This window comes from Ischnura elegans (assembly GCF_921293095.1).
Source record: "Ischnura elegans chromosome 13 unlocalized genomic scaffold, ioIscEleg1.1 SUPER_13_unloc_4, whole genome shotgun sequence".
Classification (NCBI taxonomy): Eukaryota; Metazoa; Arthropoda; class Insecta; order Odonata; family Coenagrionidae; genus Ischnura; species Ischnura elegans.
In genome coordinates this window covers 7203757-7220385 of record NW_025791660.1, presented here as the reverse complement: position 1 = coordinate 7220385, position 16629 = coordinate 7203757, and the positions used below count along the sequence as shown (strand labels likewise).

At 41.3% G+C, this 16629-nt stretch overlaps 1 protein-coding gene across 5 annotated transcripts in view; it reads right to left on the bottom strand.

The window, feature by feature from the left end:
- LOC124173199 overlaps window positions 1-16629 on the bottom strand; it is a 195115-nt gene that overhangs the window by 34043 nt on the left and 144443 nt on the right. For 3 of the 5 annotated variants that reach the window (XM_046552722.1, XM_046552728.1, XM_046552726.1), the window contains exons 1-3: window positions 2125-2212; window positions 1948-2027; window positions 755-834 (exon numbers count right to left, since the gene is read on the bottom strand). The exons of 1 other annotated variant lie outside the window; for it this stretch is intronic. The gene's annotated coding sequence lies outside the window, so the exon portion shown is untranslated. Of the gene's footprint in view, window positions 1-754; window positions 835-1947; window positions 2051-2124; window positions 2213-16629 lie in introns of those variants that run through there. One more of the 5 variants, XM_046552723.1, reaches the window with a different exon arrangement.

The following is a 16629-nucleotide window of genomic DNA, read 5'->3' as shown; positions in this document are numbered from 1 at the left end:
AAGCCAGTTATGAATTTACTCATATTTTATAGCATTGTGCTGAGAATGAAAGTGCACAGGAAGAGTTGTCCCAACAAAATTAATTTAGGTATTTGTAGGCACAAATTTGTCTTTTGTGTTTTTTACATTATAATATTATAAACTTAATTCACTTCTGCTTATTTTTATAATGCGTCCCCACCGAGTCGCGTACCTATAGATATGTTCTGCCAATGTACTTAAAATGTGCGGTAAATTTGTTGAACGGAGGGGAAAAAATGCTTCGAATGTCAACGAAGAATATTTATTTGGAAAAGGCTATTCGTGCCTCCAGCCGGGTGGTCTCCCTCTATTCTGCAAAGAGTAGGTACCATTCATTTTAAACAAAAGCAGTAAACAATCAGTTCATAAGAACTGACTAATGGCGGCCTCTGATTGAGGTAATTGAATCGCTATTTCGTGCATATTATTTTGCGATAGGACTACGTCTCGTGGAAAAGGAATTGGTGGATTTCATTTAAAATATATTTTCGTAGTAGTGTTTTTCAGCTACGGAATAATTACGAGGTAAACTGTGGCAACAAACGTTTTTTGGGTAATACAAGAGAAATATTTGCTATCCATTCTGATCATACATTATATTCAAACTCACTTGGTCGATTGTATTAGATAAAATCTTGCACTTGAATGGCATGCTTATTTTAAGTAAGCAACCACGCAGTAATTGGTAATTTATAAGAAAAAGCATAGATTAAAGGCGTTTGCATGTACTTACCCAATAGGTTAGGCAATCTGGTTGAAATCGATATTCGCTCCTTCCTCGACTCCCCTATTTCCAATGCAGAGAAGGCAATCCTGAAACGTAAAATAAATTACTTCTGTTACTGGAATGGGAAAATTATTATACTCGTATGAAGCAAACCTCTTCCTTCGATACCTTTACAGAAATATCAACCCCAAATGATGGACAAATACTTAAAGAAAACAGGTTTTGAAGAAGAAATGGCGTATCAATGTGTCACATGCTACTCGCTTGAGATCTACTCATCCTGCGGCTTAGGAAGAGGCCTTTACACCCACAGAGAATGAGCTTATCCAATCTATAGTGCCTCATTAAAAATTGAAGTGTAGGGATTGCCAATTCACGACACTGCTAGTCATCGCTTGGGCGAAAGTAATTACAATCCCCTCGACTGAACTTAATGGATAAGAATATATCACTTTTTACTATTTATATTCGGATTGATTGCGATTTTTTGCGAGATTATTGAGAAATGGCATCACAAGATGAAGATGAATGTAATGGATTCCAAGCTGAACACACTAAATAGCATCTACCCCCACAGTCAATCCAGATACGAAAGGTGGTAGGCGTTGTGCTCACAATCAAACAGTGAAGCGAACAAATGCCCAAGAACTGCAAACGCATCTTCTTTAGGTCAACGATTTAAATCAAAACCAAAGAAATTTTTATTAAATAACTGCAGTTAGTAGTGAAAAAACATAAACGGTACTAAAAAAATTATTAATAGGTACTTATTTGTCGATATTGCCTGTATAAATCGAAACTCCATCTGAAACAAAAGTAAAAAATATTTGACTAATGAAGGTCTCTGAGTAAGATGGTCCAGACCGCCCACAAGCTATTTTTACAAACTAACGTTGCAATAACTTTTTTCCCCATGAATAAAAAATGAATATTTCGTTTAAATAGAGTTTCGGAATACCGCATTAAGTATGTTAACCTTCGAACAAGTATGTAATACACAGTGGCAAAAAACCTTCTATAAATATAACACAAGAAATATTAGCTAACCATTCTTATCACAAATTACGTTCAAACTCTGTTCGTCGATTGTATTATATTTAATCTTGCACTTGAAAGGTACTCTTATACAAAAAAGGCAATCAGGCTATTATGCATAATTTGAAAAAAAGCGTTGATCAAATGCGTTTGCAATTACTCACCCAATAGAAAAGGCAGCCCGTTTGATATCGGTATTCGCTCCTTCCTCGGCTCTCCTATTCCAAATGCAGATAAGGCAATCCTGAAACGTCAAATAAATTACTTCTGTTACTGACATGAGAAAATTATTTCACTGTCATAAAGCAAACCTCTTCTGTCAATGCCTTTTTTAAACTTACAGAAATTTTAATCCAAAACGATGGTCAAATACTTATAAGGTAACAGGATTTGAATCACAAGATGGCCTCTCAGTTCCCCAGACGCCACACCAACGAGATATGCTCGTCCTTTAGCTCAGGAAGAGGCCTTTATACCCACAGACAGCGGGCTTATCTAATCTTTAGTGCCTTATAAAAAATGGAGGTGAAGGATTGCCAATGAACGATGTTGCCAGTGAACGCTCGGGCGAACATAATTTCGACTGAACTTAGTGGATAAGAAGAATAGATATCACTTTTAACGTTTTTTCTTCGGATTGGTTGTGATGTTTTGCGAGATTTTTTATACATGGGATCACGAGATGAAGATAAAGGAATCGGAGCTTCCCAATCACTCCATATAAAGTACGCCTTGGCAACGGAAAAATTGAAATCCGTCTTTGAAAGTTGGTGACGTAATTTCGTCAGCTCGCTGCGTCGTCGCAGAAAAATATGTTCGCGTTGGATTTTGTCCGCGTTTAGGCAGCAGTGCGCAGGCGATTTCGCATTGGTTGTCGTTTATGGGAAGCTTGGGTACGCTGGAAGCAGATATGCAGGAGTAGCTGAATTGGAAGTGATGAATGCTATAAGTTTCATTATTTAATATTAATTTGTATTTTTTTTAACTCGAACATCTTCTCAACATAAGACAGATGTTAAACTCTAACATAGATTACAGTCACTGATGACCGTAGAATAGCATAGCACGCTTCCGTTATCGGTATCGCCAGATAAATACAGTTTTGAGACTTCCTTGCTAATGACTACAGTCATTTTATTACCAATTTATATAATATAACTGTTTCCTCATGATTGCTCAAGTTGACGCTATCTGGGTAACTTGGCTGCGCATAGCTGTTGTAGCAACGACGATCACAAATAAATCTTCTGATGCCATTTAATGTTACTCATTTTCATCGTCTGTACATAATTTGCTATTTTTCATGAAGTTGGATTAAGGAAATAAATAAATAAATATAGTTGTAATACTGCATGGGCAAGTGCCATCACTGATGACACATTAACGACTCTATTATCGACACATTTAAATTTTAACGCAATCAACATCTAGGAAGAAAATTTTGAGGAATGATGTAGTACGACAGTTTAAAAACAACATTCGTACAATGTTCAGTCTTCATAAATACTAATTATGAAGCTGTAATCAGAGTTTTTATGTTGTGTTCACCAGCTTTGCTATAATCAATGCAAGAAATAATTTAAAAAGTCCAAAATGCTTAATAAATGTTATTAATTCTTTTATATGAGTAAATTATCGAAGTTCAAAAGAAATATTTTAATTAAAAACAATGGTAACTCATGAGTTGAGTATGAACTTGCGCAAAGATGGGGTTAGAAGGTCTATTTTGGAGACCTCAAATAACGCATAATTAAATTAAAACAATGCATAGCTGTGACCGGCGCCGGGCACATGTTGAGTTTTGACTCAAATTTTATCCTACTCGTAAGACGGAAAAGTTTTCCTCTCATAGGCTACATACAGTAGTAGGATCCTACATAGTTCGGCGTTGCGAAAACAAACGATAGACGAAAATTTTAGGCTCCTAAAAATCTGCCTGAGAGCAAAACATCTTATGATTTCGAGCAAAACGCACCATGCCTATGCTTTTTTGTGCAATTTTATTTCTTAAAATATTCTTATTCAAGCTGTTGAGATATTCAGGGCCAAGATATTATCGTGCTAAATGTGTATTCACGGACATATTTTTCTTCCGCCCATATCCTTCCTTCCCAGGACAAATCCATGAAAAACTAGATCGAAGAGTGCTTCACGGACTTTTCGCTTTTATCTTGTCGCTTCCGTTTACGGTCTCCCATCGCCTAACCGTAGTAAAGTGGCAACGGTTGGACCTACGTTAACTATTGTCAGGACATGCATTCACACGGCTAGTTCGACCAACTATCGTTAGGACGATTGCTCAGACTACCGTAATGTGAACGATGAATTATTGGGACCGCATTACTGAAGAAGCCGTAGAGATCCGTATTCACTCAAATAACATCAATAGAGATCGAGGACTAATTTAGGAACCCAGCAATAAATAGGACGAGAAAAGCGGGAATATTTCCAAAACAGAGACCACGTGGGTGAAGGAGGAGAGTCTTAAAATCGGAACATAATAATATCGGCATCATGAGACCTGAGGTTAATGGGAAAGTCTCTTAACGAAACGCCGACCTAGTCCATGCAGACTCTGACCCGGTTGAAACCCCGAGAAGTTTCCTATCACGTTGTTCACTGGGTAAAGCTCAGAAACTTATTACACATTTTTGATGTTATTTGGAATCAACATAGTGTTTTAATGGGTTAACACTAGAACCGCGGACGGGATTTTTTTTCCCATAGCCCTTTGCAAATGTTTGCCATTCATGTACTAGTAGTTTGATCCCTTTGAAATTTACTGAATTTTGCTCATTTTTTATGGTATTTCGAATAATCATATTGAAAATATTGTACGATGTTTGGTTCGCGAGAAAAACGACTATTTATATAGAACCGCGGGATGGGACTTTTTTGTCCCAAAATGGGGAAAAACATACAATTTCAGTTTTTTTTGTACACTTATTTCGTATTTAGCATAATAACAGTTTATTACGAAGGGGATCGATGCACAGATACCGTTATTCTGCCAGTTAGAAGCGCAGAATAATCTGTGCACTGCGCCGGCCGCCTACTCTCGCAGCGCCGGCCGCGTCATCTCTGCCCGGCGCGTCTGCAGGTCTGAGCTTGCAAACAAAACGTCCAAATAAGTTTACTGTATTTCTAGTTATACTTGATCAAACGCTTTAAGCATTACCTAAACACGTGTTTTGTTCACACAAACCACAAAAAACCGTCAATTATTCTTAAACACAGCAGGATCAACGTATTTTGTCAATGGGACAAAAAAGTTCCATGCCGCGGTTTTGGTGGGGTAGTAGCTCAGAGGTTCTAGTGTTAACAAAAAGAAAACATTTTGACGACGATCTATAAAATTCCCCCCTGTTCTACACTGGGCTTGGTACAAAATGAGAATTTTCCCCCTCTTTAATTATCTTACCACAGAATAAATTCAAAGTAGACGAATGGCAGAAACTAGTGTAGAGTGAACAGATTTATCTTTGCGAAACAAAGACGGTAATTGAATATTAGATTTATTATTTTTTCTGCGCTATAAAATAACTTCTTTATATTTTTTCATATGCACCAGTTATTTTTTCTTTATTTTCCCTTTTTTCAGGTTCTTATTACACATTTTTGATGTTATAATCAGTTAACAAAATGAAAAATATTGACGGCGATCGATGAAATTCTCCCTTCATCCAGGGGAGGAACCCAGCATTCCTTTCTGGGGGGTGACAAGCGAGGACGTATCTAGGATTTTTTTCTGGGGGGGCACAACAATATTTCGTAATAGAAATCGAACGAATTAACCCCTCAACGCCGTCATGCGTACCCAGTACGCGCCCTTTAAATTTCGTATACCGCCGTCATGCGTACCCAGTACGCTTCCTGACCTACTGTATATAATATTTTTTCTCCGCCAGATATTGCATGTTAAATTAAAACTAATTACTCTATCATTCGAAGAAATGTTTTTCCTCTCCAATAAAATATCCATAACGGCTTTATGCCTTCAAGATGTTTTTAAAATGCTTCGATAAAATTCCGTTTTAAACCAGCGCGTTGACGACTTTGGTCCAAAAACTCATCGCCTTCCTTCGACTGTTCTATCATGAAAACTTCCGCCTATTCTGCTTGAGAGACGTCAAGAAGGGTCAGCTACTTTAGCTTGAGATACGGTATCTTCTGAGCTGAATGCCTTCTCTCCGTCTTCTGCTTGTTTGTCGTCACCTCGAGCCCCAAGTGTGTTTGGCCCACCTCGTTAGTTCTTATAAGCTTAGCGTCCTAGGCGAAGGGGCCATGTGCTTCGCTCTGCATTTATTGTTTTATATTTTTTTTCTGGACAGTAATCAACGAAGATAAGATTCCATCTAAACAGTCAGCATATCCCAGGGCCCCTTCGAGATATTTTCTCGTCTCTTGAGGGAGCTTCTAAACCACGAGCTTCAGTCCACTAGAGTCATTCATGCTGTGTGGTGTTCTATCAGGCAGTGTGTTGAAATTCTCATCGGGTGTACTTCCTGTGAGTGGTATTTTTTTATAATTGGGGATCCTACGAAATGGGAATAGTATTGAAAGGCAAAAAAAAGACTCGGAAGTCTGTTTGTGTGTTAGGCTATAGTAAATTCATTGGTGGGGTGAATTTCAAGGACCTGTTATTGCATTCGTAACTAATGGAAAGAAAACGCCATTACAAGTGGTGTATGAAGTTATTTAGGAGACTATTGAATGCGGCAGTCCTAAATTCATATGCTGATCAAAGGAAAAACACGTATAAAAATTTGACTTATCATTTCGCGTGCCATTGGTCGAGGTAATATTTTTGAAATATCAAACGTCATACGAACTGTTAGGACATGGCCGTCACTCATTACACAATTTAGTTCCAAGACTCACAGAAATACATTTCCTAAAGAAAATTCCTGCAGCTGGGAAGAAATCAGTCTCAAAGGAGGTGTGCAGTTAGTGCCTAGTATGGGAAATGAAGAGACCTCGTGTACTGGTGTGAAAAATGTGCAGCGGGATATGTTTGGATTGCTTTAAATCATGTCACACAAAGCAGATTTTCTGTGGTAAATCATTTGAATATTAACATATTAGCGTTTGAAACATTAGCACGTGATTACCTAAATAAAATGATGCGGTAATAATGGAAAAAAGTCAGACAAGTGGGCGGAGTGGTAAATTTCAAGTAGGCAAAACGGGTAATCCTATCGAAAGTATCCAATATGTTATGACATTTTCAACCCCAAATAACTAAATTACATAATGTAATTGTATTTTTTTAAATGCATGGAATGTTAGAGATCTTGTTGCTTATTCGAAACCAAATTAAAATCTTTTGAAATTGAAAATTTATTAATTAGTTCATAAAAGGAGATCCATAAAACAATAAATATTTTTTTAAATCGCTCGAAAAATTGTTATGTAGTAGCGCATTATATTACGCAAGTTTACTAAAATTTTCAACGATACTAATCGTATATTATGGAAGATATAAATTATTGAATGATAGTATGCCAAATAGGCGAAGTCGTTTAAATCTCATCCGGCCGCTGAGATGGGATTTAATTAAATGCCCGCCGCGCTTGAGGGGTTAATGATAAAGGGACCGTATTAAAACTCTGGCATATTTCTGAATGTCTTGGGGGCGCACGTGCCCCCGTGCCCCCCCTGGATCTGCCTATGCCCTCATCTACACTGGCATTAGTACAAAATGAGAAATTTCCGCCTCTTCAGCGATCTCACAAGAGAATGCACTTAAAGGAGACAAATGTCACAAGCTAGTGTAAAGTGAACAGATTTAGTTTTCTGTTTTACTGTGAATTAAAGAACGCGAGTGAGTTTTGGAATTATTATTTTTTGCTCTCTAAAAATATATATTTTTTACATTTTTTTTGCAATTTTAATTCCTTTTTCCCTTCAATTGCTACTACTACTTGATTTTTAGAAAAGATTTTTTTTCTTCGAAATTTATAGCCAGATATGGCTAGAATTAATATAAAATAAACTAATAAATTTAAATAAACGGTAAATAAAAATAATTTTGAATTGAAACTAAATTCTTAGTTAAGTCCCTAAGCGATAGTGGAAGAACAAATTTCAATGGCATCCCTCTTCCCGTCGAACAACGATTCGTGTTTTAAGACTTTTTCTAATAAGTTCCGGGTAGTTTCTTCACGAAACTACCCAGAAGTTTTTGATATAATTGGATTTTAAAAAATTTGAGTACGCGATCCTGATATCATTTTGCAGCTTTCCCGCAACGGGAAAGTTTGATCAGGGAAAAAAGTTTTTTTCGGCCCACCGAACTGCTTATCTTTATCGCGTTTATCTCTCATTTTCTTTGCGTCCTCCTCTCATTTCCCACTTATCCCGTAAGGCGGCGAATGAGATCAACATATACATTTTTGAGGGATTTGGAGGAATTCCCTAAAAGGCAAACACAGACGGAGGAAAAGTATTTCAAGCAATTACTACTAGGTAAGTGCCTGCTGGGATTAATTTATTGGAATCAATGCGGTTTCCTGACTCACTGCAAGTAATTTTTCTATGTTTCACTGTTAAAGGAGCCCTAGGAAAGTTTTTAGCACACCCAAATATATGGATGTTCAGGCCTGAACAATTGTTCGGCTGTTGCTAAGGGGGCATTCGATAATCACGTCAGTCGTTTAGCGGGGGAGGGGGGAAAGTCGAGCCAAATATCACGTGGGGGAGTGTGGGTCCCTGGAGTATCATTTAATTTTTTTCCGAAAGAAACAAGATCTTCGTGATTTTAATTTCTAGTCTTAATTATTATAAAGTATAAATAACTAAACAGGAAATAACAAATATAACGCAATGAAGCATAGACTAAATAGTATTTACACTCCAAATATAGCCAAAATCACCTCACGTAATTAATGGGCAATCCCTTGCGTATCTTGGATATTCTCTTTCGCCTTCCGCAAATCGAATATTGTGTACGTGACCACTTACGCCTGTGTTCAACCTAACATACTATGATACCGTAATGGATTAAATGCATGAAGTCGTTGCCATTTTGAATGATCTGGTCATAACCACCTACATGGTAGATTTAGTACCTTACATACGTGTCCTGAATGACGTGTTCATCCACGAAAGATCCTGCCTCTGCCTTTAATAGTACATTTTATAGATATAAGGGTGTGTCTCGCCTTTTTTTTTACAGCTAATACAGAACATCGCCCCACGTAATTAATGGACAACACCTTATCTTTCTTGGAAATCCTCTATCGCCTCCTCAAAATCGAATCTTATGTTTCTGACCACGTACGACTCTGTCCAACCGCACCTGAAATGATATCAAAATGTATCCAACGAGCGTAACATCTTTGGCAAATCCTGTTTCCGCCTTAAATAAATAGATTTCATATATGTAAGGGTGGGTCTCGCCTTTTATTCCAGCATCATTTATTAATCTAATCTTATATATTATGAGTTAGAAGGGAAGGTGTAAAAGTGATTTTTTTCCAAACGTTGTTAGGTGCAGAAATTAATAGAATGCGTGTACGATAGCGCGGTGTCCATTGGATACAAGCGAGTCTCCGTTTTGTGCAGACATTGGGTGGAAAGTAAATTGTTCTTTTTAGTATCCAGTTTGCCTTGTTTGATTTCTTTACCTAATATCTGTCCCTAAATCCGTTTAGAACAAAATAGCATAAGTAGGTATCCCTCGGCTTCTCAGCTCCTTAAATTTACAACAAAGTCGAAAATTGTGCCAGTTACTCCATTTATAACTCAAGAAGGACTGTACTGATCGAGGATGGCTTTTGGATTCGTCTCAAACATGGATAACAGAATAAACCTCAATTTCACAATAGAATTAGTCACAATCTTAAAAGTATTTTTAGAAGGTTAACACTGATCCCCTTTCAGATGAGTAAATCTATTAGGAATGCGTCGCTGCTCTGCTTATCTACATCGTATTTATCTCTTATCTTATTTGCATTCTCCTGCTGTCCACCTCTTATCTCCTAATCCAACAGCTTTTGATCTTTCTTGCAAATTCGCCATCGCCTCCTCTAGATGGAATTCTGTGTGCGTGACAACTTACTCTTGTCTCCCACCGCACGTGCAAAGAAATTGAAATGGAGCAGAGCGATAAAATTGATGGAAAATTGAGTCATCTGGTGATAACGGCAAAAGACGGGATTTTTTTATTTTAAAGTATACCGGGACTAGCAGCGATGATAACTTATACGGGAGTCACCCGCAATGCAAAATTGTGCGAAAGATCCACAGAGAAAAAATCATTCGCCTTGACCGGGATATGAACGCGAATCCCCCGATTTCCGGTCGAGTGCTTTAGCCAGTTAAGCCTTTCACATGTTTATTTTCCTTTTTGTCAAAAATACATAGAAGAAGCAAAAAAAAAAACAAAAAAAAACACTTTTTTCTTGTCCAAAGTCCAAAAAAAAAATCAAGAACAAATCACTTCTCTCACTTCAAATAATAAAAAAAATAAAAAAAAATCACTTCACAAATCAGTTCACTTCTTTCACTCTTTTTCTTTTTAGCTTACTTCGACAAGTAGTCTTTTACTACTGCACAAATGAATGTTTTTAGGGCCTCAGGTACGCCCTTAATTGCGCTCATGTGAGCGGTACTCAGCAGCGTCCTCCCCATTGGTTTCTTGAAATATTGGGCATAGACAAATTTTGATATTAGGACCGAAAGGGTTTTATTTTTGAAATCTGGGAATAGTTTGAAGTTTAAAGTCAGCAATTTCTCGTCGCTGACCGTGGCACTGCCGCCATAGACGTCAAGGTGGAGATAGATGTCGAGGATTGCCCTCCATGCACTCGGACTATCCCCACAGCCGAGCACATGATGAGCAAGTCCGTCCACGCGGCCACACACGCCGCAGAGGGGCGAGAGAGCGAGGCCCATCCGATGCTTCGACTCCCCAGTGGGAAGAAGGCCAGCAATCAAAATGTACATTAGGCTCGCCTCCCGCTCATCCACGACGCATGACGCCCAATTCCTCCACATATTACTAGCGGAGGGCGCAACAACCCTACCCCCTCCCATTAACGCGCGCGTGTATAATGTTTTCACGCCAAAAACCTCGCCGGGCTTTAGGAGCGCGACGAGCGATCTCACGGCCGAGATCGATGTTTTTAGTTCCGGAGCGGCGGCGCTGCTGAACGCCCACGCCTCTTTCAGCAACGCGCGCCTCCCCGGAGTACCATGTCCTAGAATTCTTACCGACAATTTTGTGAAGCACACGTCCGCCTTTAATTTGGCGTTAAACAATCCCAACCCACCCCTGTCCCTATCACGATATAACTGCTCCCGCTTAACTTTTTTAGTTTGGCCATGCCAAATCATGCCATTAGTACTTTTAATAATTTCCGCATGCACTTTATTAGTCATAGGCAGGGTATGCGCCACATACCATATCTTCGGGTATAAAAACGTGTTAATTACACGTACCCGAGCCGTCAGGGGTATTGATGTTAAACGGTAACTAGCAACGCCCCATTTAATATAGTTTATGACGATTTGCCAATTTCTGGCAATCATCGCGGGGATTGGTGTATCCCACCACAGGCCTAAAATCTTTATGCCTTTCTCAGAGACATTCCACACGGGATCAGGTGACGGGGTGCCTTGTAAAATAAGAACCTTGCTTTTCTTATTGTTTGTCTCAAACCCCGCCACCCGGTACACCTCAATTACCTCTCGCGCCGTCTCAAGCTGTTCATTGTTGTTTACGAAGAGGGTAACGTCATCAGCGTACACTATCCCTGTGTACCGCACACCAAATCTCTCGACACCAATCCCCGCCAACCGAAGGGTCCGGATCACCGGGTCCATGGCGACGGCAAAAAGCGCCATGGACATGGGGCACCCCTGACGGACGGAATTCTTAATAAAAAAAGGGGGAGAGGTTTTACCCTCGACCCGAAGACAGGCAGTGGCACCGTTGTAAAGATTAAAAATACAGTTAGTAAAATTAGTAGGAAAGGCCATCTTTTTTAAAACATGTAAAATGAATTCAAGGCGGGAGAAGTCAAACGCCTTAGTAAAATCTACGGCTAAAATCGCGTAAAATTCATCTCCCGGTGACGGAGCTAAAAACAAATCTCTGAGTAAGACCGTGGCATCCAGGATGCTACGATCTTTCGACACCGCATACTGTGATTCGTCTAAAATCAAATCGGCTACGGCCGAGAATCTAAACTTTAAAACACGAGTAAAAATTTTATAGTCTGAATTTAAAAGCGCGATCGGCCGAAGATCGTCACACGACCTGGGCCGATTTCTCTTTGGTAGTAGTGATACCACTGCGGTCCGCTGACTTGGAGCCAGCTCGCCGCCGAACAAGTAAAATTCATTGAAAATGCGCGTAAAAACCGGACTTAAAATATCACAGCATGCGGCATACAACTCATAAGGGATCCCATCCGAGCCGGGCGCCTTACCCTCAGGGAGGGAGCAGAGAGCCAATTCCACCTCTTCCCTTCGGATCGCGGACTCCAGCTCGCGGATTTTCTCATCAGGGAGGGAGGGCATGGAAGGGAGTTGGGGGCAGGTGGTGGCATCCCAGGGAGGGTATCTGTCATATACCCCCCTAAAATGGCGTTCGGCCTCTATTAAGAGGTCGGACGTATTATTTCCCATAGGTTTTCTGTTATTAAAATTCATGATCCGCCGTAGCTCGGCTAGGGTCAGCGGACCCCAACCTTCAGGGTCGACTTCCCTCTCCCACCTGCGTGGGGAGTGTCGGCGTAGCTCATGAGATAAAATTGTTTCTTTCAGATCTCTTGCGATATCATAGAAATTTTCTGGCCGCTCACTGGAGGAGACCAACTCCCCCAGCGCTTGCCGGAAAAACATAATAGTGGCGTCTTTCTCTTTACGCCAATTTTTTGTGAGCTTTTTTAAAAAGGACCTTAGCCTTGGTTTAAAGGCTTTCTCCCACCATCTTACAATATCCCCACCCGGGCGGAGGGAAGCAGCCAGCTGACAAACCCTCGCCCGGATAAGTTGAACATACTCCTTATCTTTCATTATCCTCGTATCCATTCGCCACATGGTTGAGTGTGAGGGAGTTGGGGGTGACGGGAGGGGGGAGGGGAGGGTAAGGTCTAAGAGGAGTGCACAGTGATCCGAGACGGACACCGGCACCACACTCTGGGACCGGGGGAAGGATTTTAGGGCTTGGGATATAAAAATAAAATCAATCCGCGAGCGAGAGGTTCTCCCGATGCGCGTAAAAGGCACCGAAGCGGTGGCGCAGGAAGTAAGAAACACGTCTGTGAGACATGCTGATTCAATTAAAAATTTAAAAGTACGACTCGGTGGTTCCGGGACACGAGCAGTTGAAGACTCTCGGTCCTCCTGACGGTATGTACAGTTAAAATCCCCGACTAAGATGGCTTTACCAGTAAACACATGCAAATACGGGAGCAGCGTGTCAGTAAGAAATTCGTCACGTTCCGCCCTCCGAGCAACATAAGAAGGAGCATACACGTTGACCACGTGTACGCCCTCGACACCTATGGAACATATCCTACCTGACGGATGACATCTGAAATTATAAGCTTTTAAATTTTTTTTTACCAAAAAGGCAGTGCCACGCTCAGGACCTTCACAATTTAAAAAAGATTTGTAGAAAGAGTCCGGCCAACTGACTCCCTCCATGACCTCTTGCAGACAAACGACATCTGCATTTAAATTTTGGAATAAATTATAAATTACGTTAAGTTTCAGGGGGTTAGACACCCCCGCAATATTTAAGCAAAAAACTAACATTTTGAAACCGATGGGGAAAAACCCGCTAAGTACCTTGTTTTTTTTCATTGTTGTTTTTTTTCTTTCCTTCTTCTCCTTTGATTGTCTCTTGGCGCTGCCATTCCGGGAGCGGCTGCGACGCTGCACCGACCTCTGCTCCTTAGGGTTGGTATCGTCTAAAGTGTCGTCTCTCTCGGTCCTGGGAGAGAGTGATCGGGAAGGGGAGCGGGGAGTCTGCGACAGGGTGTCAAAAACTGGCGTGTCACTGATGTGTGACGGAGAGGGTGAGGAAGGCGGGGAAGAAAGGCGGGGAGAGGGGGGAGGGGAGGGGTCGCTGCTCACGGCGATACCGCCCTCCAAGAAATCAGCTGTGCGGGGCGAGAGGGGAGGCGAGTGAACTTCCCCCACAGCCCCCTCCTCCTTCAGCAACTCAAAGGCGGTCGTCACGCTCTGCTGCTCATCAGCAAGGAAGAGAGGGGAAAGAGACTCCTTCTCGTCGTGGGCGGTTAAGTGCTCAAGCAGAGGGGGGGCGGTGGGCGGGGTGGAGGACTCACCCCCGTCACCTGCGGATGAGTGCTGGGGAGCTGCTTCAGCTGGCAAGGGTGGGGAAGGCAAAAACGCCTCACTGCTGGACGATTCGACTCTTTTCTTTTTCACCAATTCCTCGGCGGGGGCGCCGTTTGATGGGGAAGGAGGCCGCTTCGATGATGCGGCTGCCATGGATGACGGGTCACCCTCCATCGCGGCGAGGTCCCTCGCGATGTCAGCCATCGTATCTTCGTCGTCTTCGGGCGTTTGTCTAGCTGGAATGGCTGTGACGTCGGCATATCTCCTTCCGACGTCGTTACGCGGGCAATTTCTTCTCATGTGCCCCTCCTGATGGCACCTGGCACATGTTTTCCGTTGTCCATCATAGGTCACCAAAGCACGGTGCCCCCCGATGAACAGGTATGACGGGATGTTTCTTTCAATCGCGATTTTCGCGTAGAAAGAGCCTGTATACGAACCAAGATAGAAGTCCGTTGACCCCTGCCAATGCGCCTCCCAAATGTCGATCACTTTGCCAAACCGTTTCAGATCGACCTCCACCATCTCCTTCGTGACCTCGAAGGGGAGGCACATGACCTTTACCGTTGTCGGCGTCTCGTCAGCCATGTCAATAAGTGCTGTTGTCAGTTGGTTTTCCTTCGAAGGGAAGGGCAGCTTTCTTGTTTTTTCGTCTAAAGTCTTCTTTAATGTCTCAGCACTCGTCAGTTTCAAATATATGTTTCTTCTGTTATACCCTATTTGGATCCCGTACACTTCCTCACGCGCGAGGCCCAAAGTTTCCCTGACAAACAGGTGGACCTCTAGCGGCGTCGGAATTCTGAAAGCCTCGTCCGTCGCGATTAGCATTGTATTAAGCCTCTGTACGGCCATCGTACAGAGCTTGGGGGCAAAAAAATAATAATAGTACTTGATAAAACGTAGAAACAAAGAAAAAAGAACTCTCCTGCCTGGCACAAACGGTGCCCAGGCAGGCACGTAGCGCGGCTCCGCTCGCGCACGGAAGAACAAAAAGTTCACTCGAACAAAAAGAAACGAGACTAGATATCACCAAGAGAGAAGAATCCGTCGTCACCTTAAATGTCACTGCTTTGTTTCAACAGCTCACGATGGTTCACGTGTCCATGTTAAAATTTCACAAGTCCGTTGGAAAACTGGCCCGCGACGGGCGGACGGCGGCCGAAGCCGGCGAGGCGAAAGGCGAAGCCACGGACTCGGGCCGTCCCAGCCCGGGGATTTTTCGTCCTTCGGCAGAAAACCGGAGATAAGACACACGTCCGTTCAGCTCAGCTACCGAGGCGTCATTCCTCCCTGTGGATATTTTCGGACACTACCGGACAAGATGTTGCTGGACTGCTGAGCATATGATGCCACTAGCAGTCCAAATCGTGCGCACAGCGCCACAGCCGGAGAGCAGGCCCAGACATAGAACATAAAGAGGAGTTCGCTGTAGACTAGTTTAAAGTATACCGGGACTAGCCGCGGTGATAACTTATACGGGAGTCACCCGCAATTTACAATCGTGCGAAAGATCCACAGGGATCTGGATCATTCGCACGACGTGATTTTATTCCTTTACGATCATGCCTTCAGTCACGTACATATTCATGAAATATCCCGTTTTGAATTATTCAGAAAAAATACATTTTACAGATATGAGGGTGATATTTTCTTTAAATTAATTTAATCATCGCAGACTGCATGGGAAGAATATTTATGAATGAATTTCCTAGACGCATCTGATTCTTAGACTTATCTGAGTAATCAGTTCCAATCAAATATTTGGTTTTTAAATAAACAATAATAGCCGCAGCTGTCATTGAATTTCGAAGAAAAAATATTAAAACGAAAAAAGATGCGATTATAGGGGAAAAAGAAAGAACATCGCACAACAAAAAATGCAAAGAAATATTTTTGCAGCGAACAAGAAGAAAAATTATTCACTGAATCGAAAAAAAGAAGATTAATTTAGGACGAAAAAAGAAAAATATATTGCTCTTTGAAAATGTAGACAAAACATTTTAATATTGAGCAAGGTGATAATTTCAAAATTCACTCACGTTCTCTCTCTCAAACTTAGAATGAAAAGTAAAAAATCTTCACGTTACACTCGCTCGTGTCATTTGTCCCCATTAGAACCCTGATAACTCGAATCTCGATATCTGGACTCTCCGGGCAAAATAGACAAGCTTGACACATTTTTTCCTCACACGTACAACGAATTTTTGGAGGGGGATCGGGTCCCCTCAGGCCCCATGGAGTCTTCGCCACTGCACACAATACCTATGCTCTTTTATCATTTTAGTGCCATATCTCTCCTTAAAATTATCTTCTTGGCAAATGATTTTTTTTTAATTAAATATTTTATTAATAGAGTCGTTAATCCTGCATCATCAGTGATTGCACTTTCCTATGCATTATTGCGGCGATGTTTTTTTTCCTAAATCCAACTACATGAAAAATAGCAAATTACGTACAGACAGAGAAAACGAGTAACGTGAAATGTTATCGAAAAAATGTATTTATGATCATCATTGCTAAAATAGCTAGGC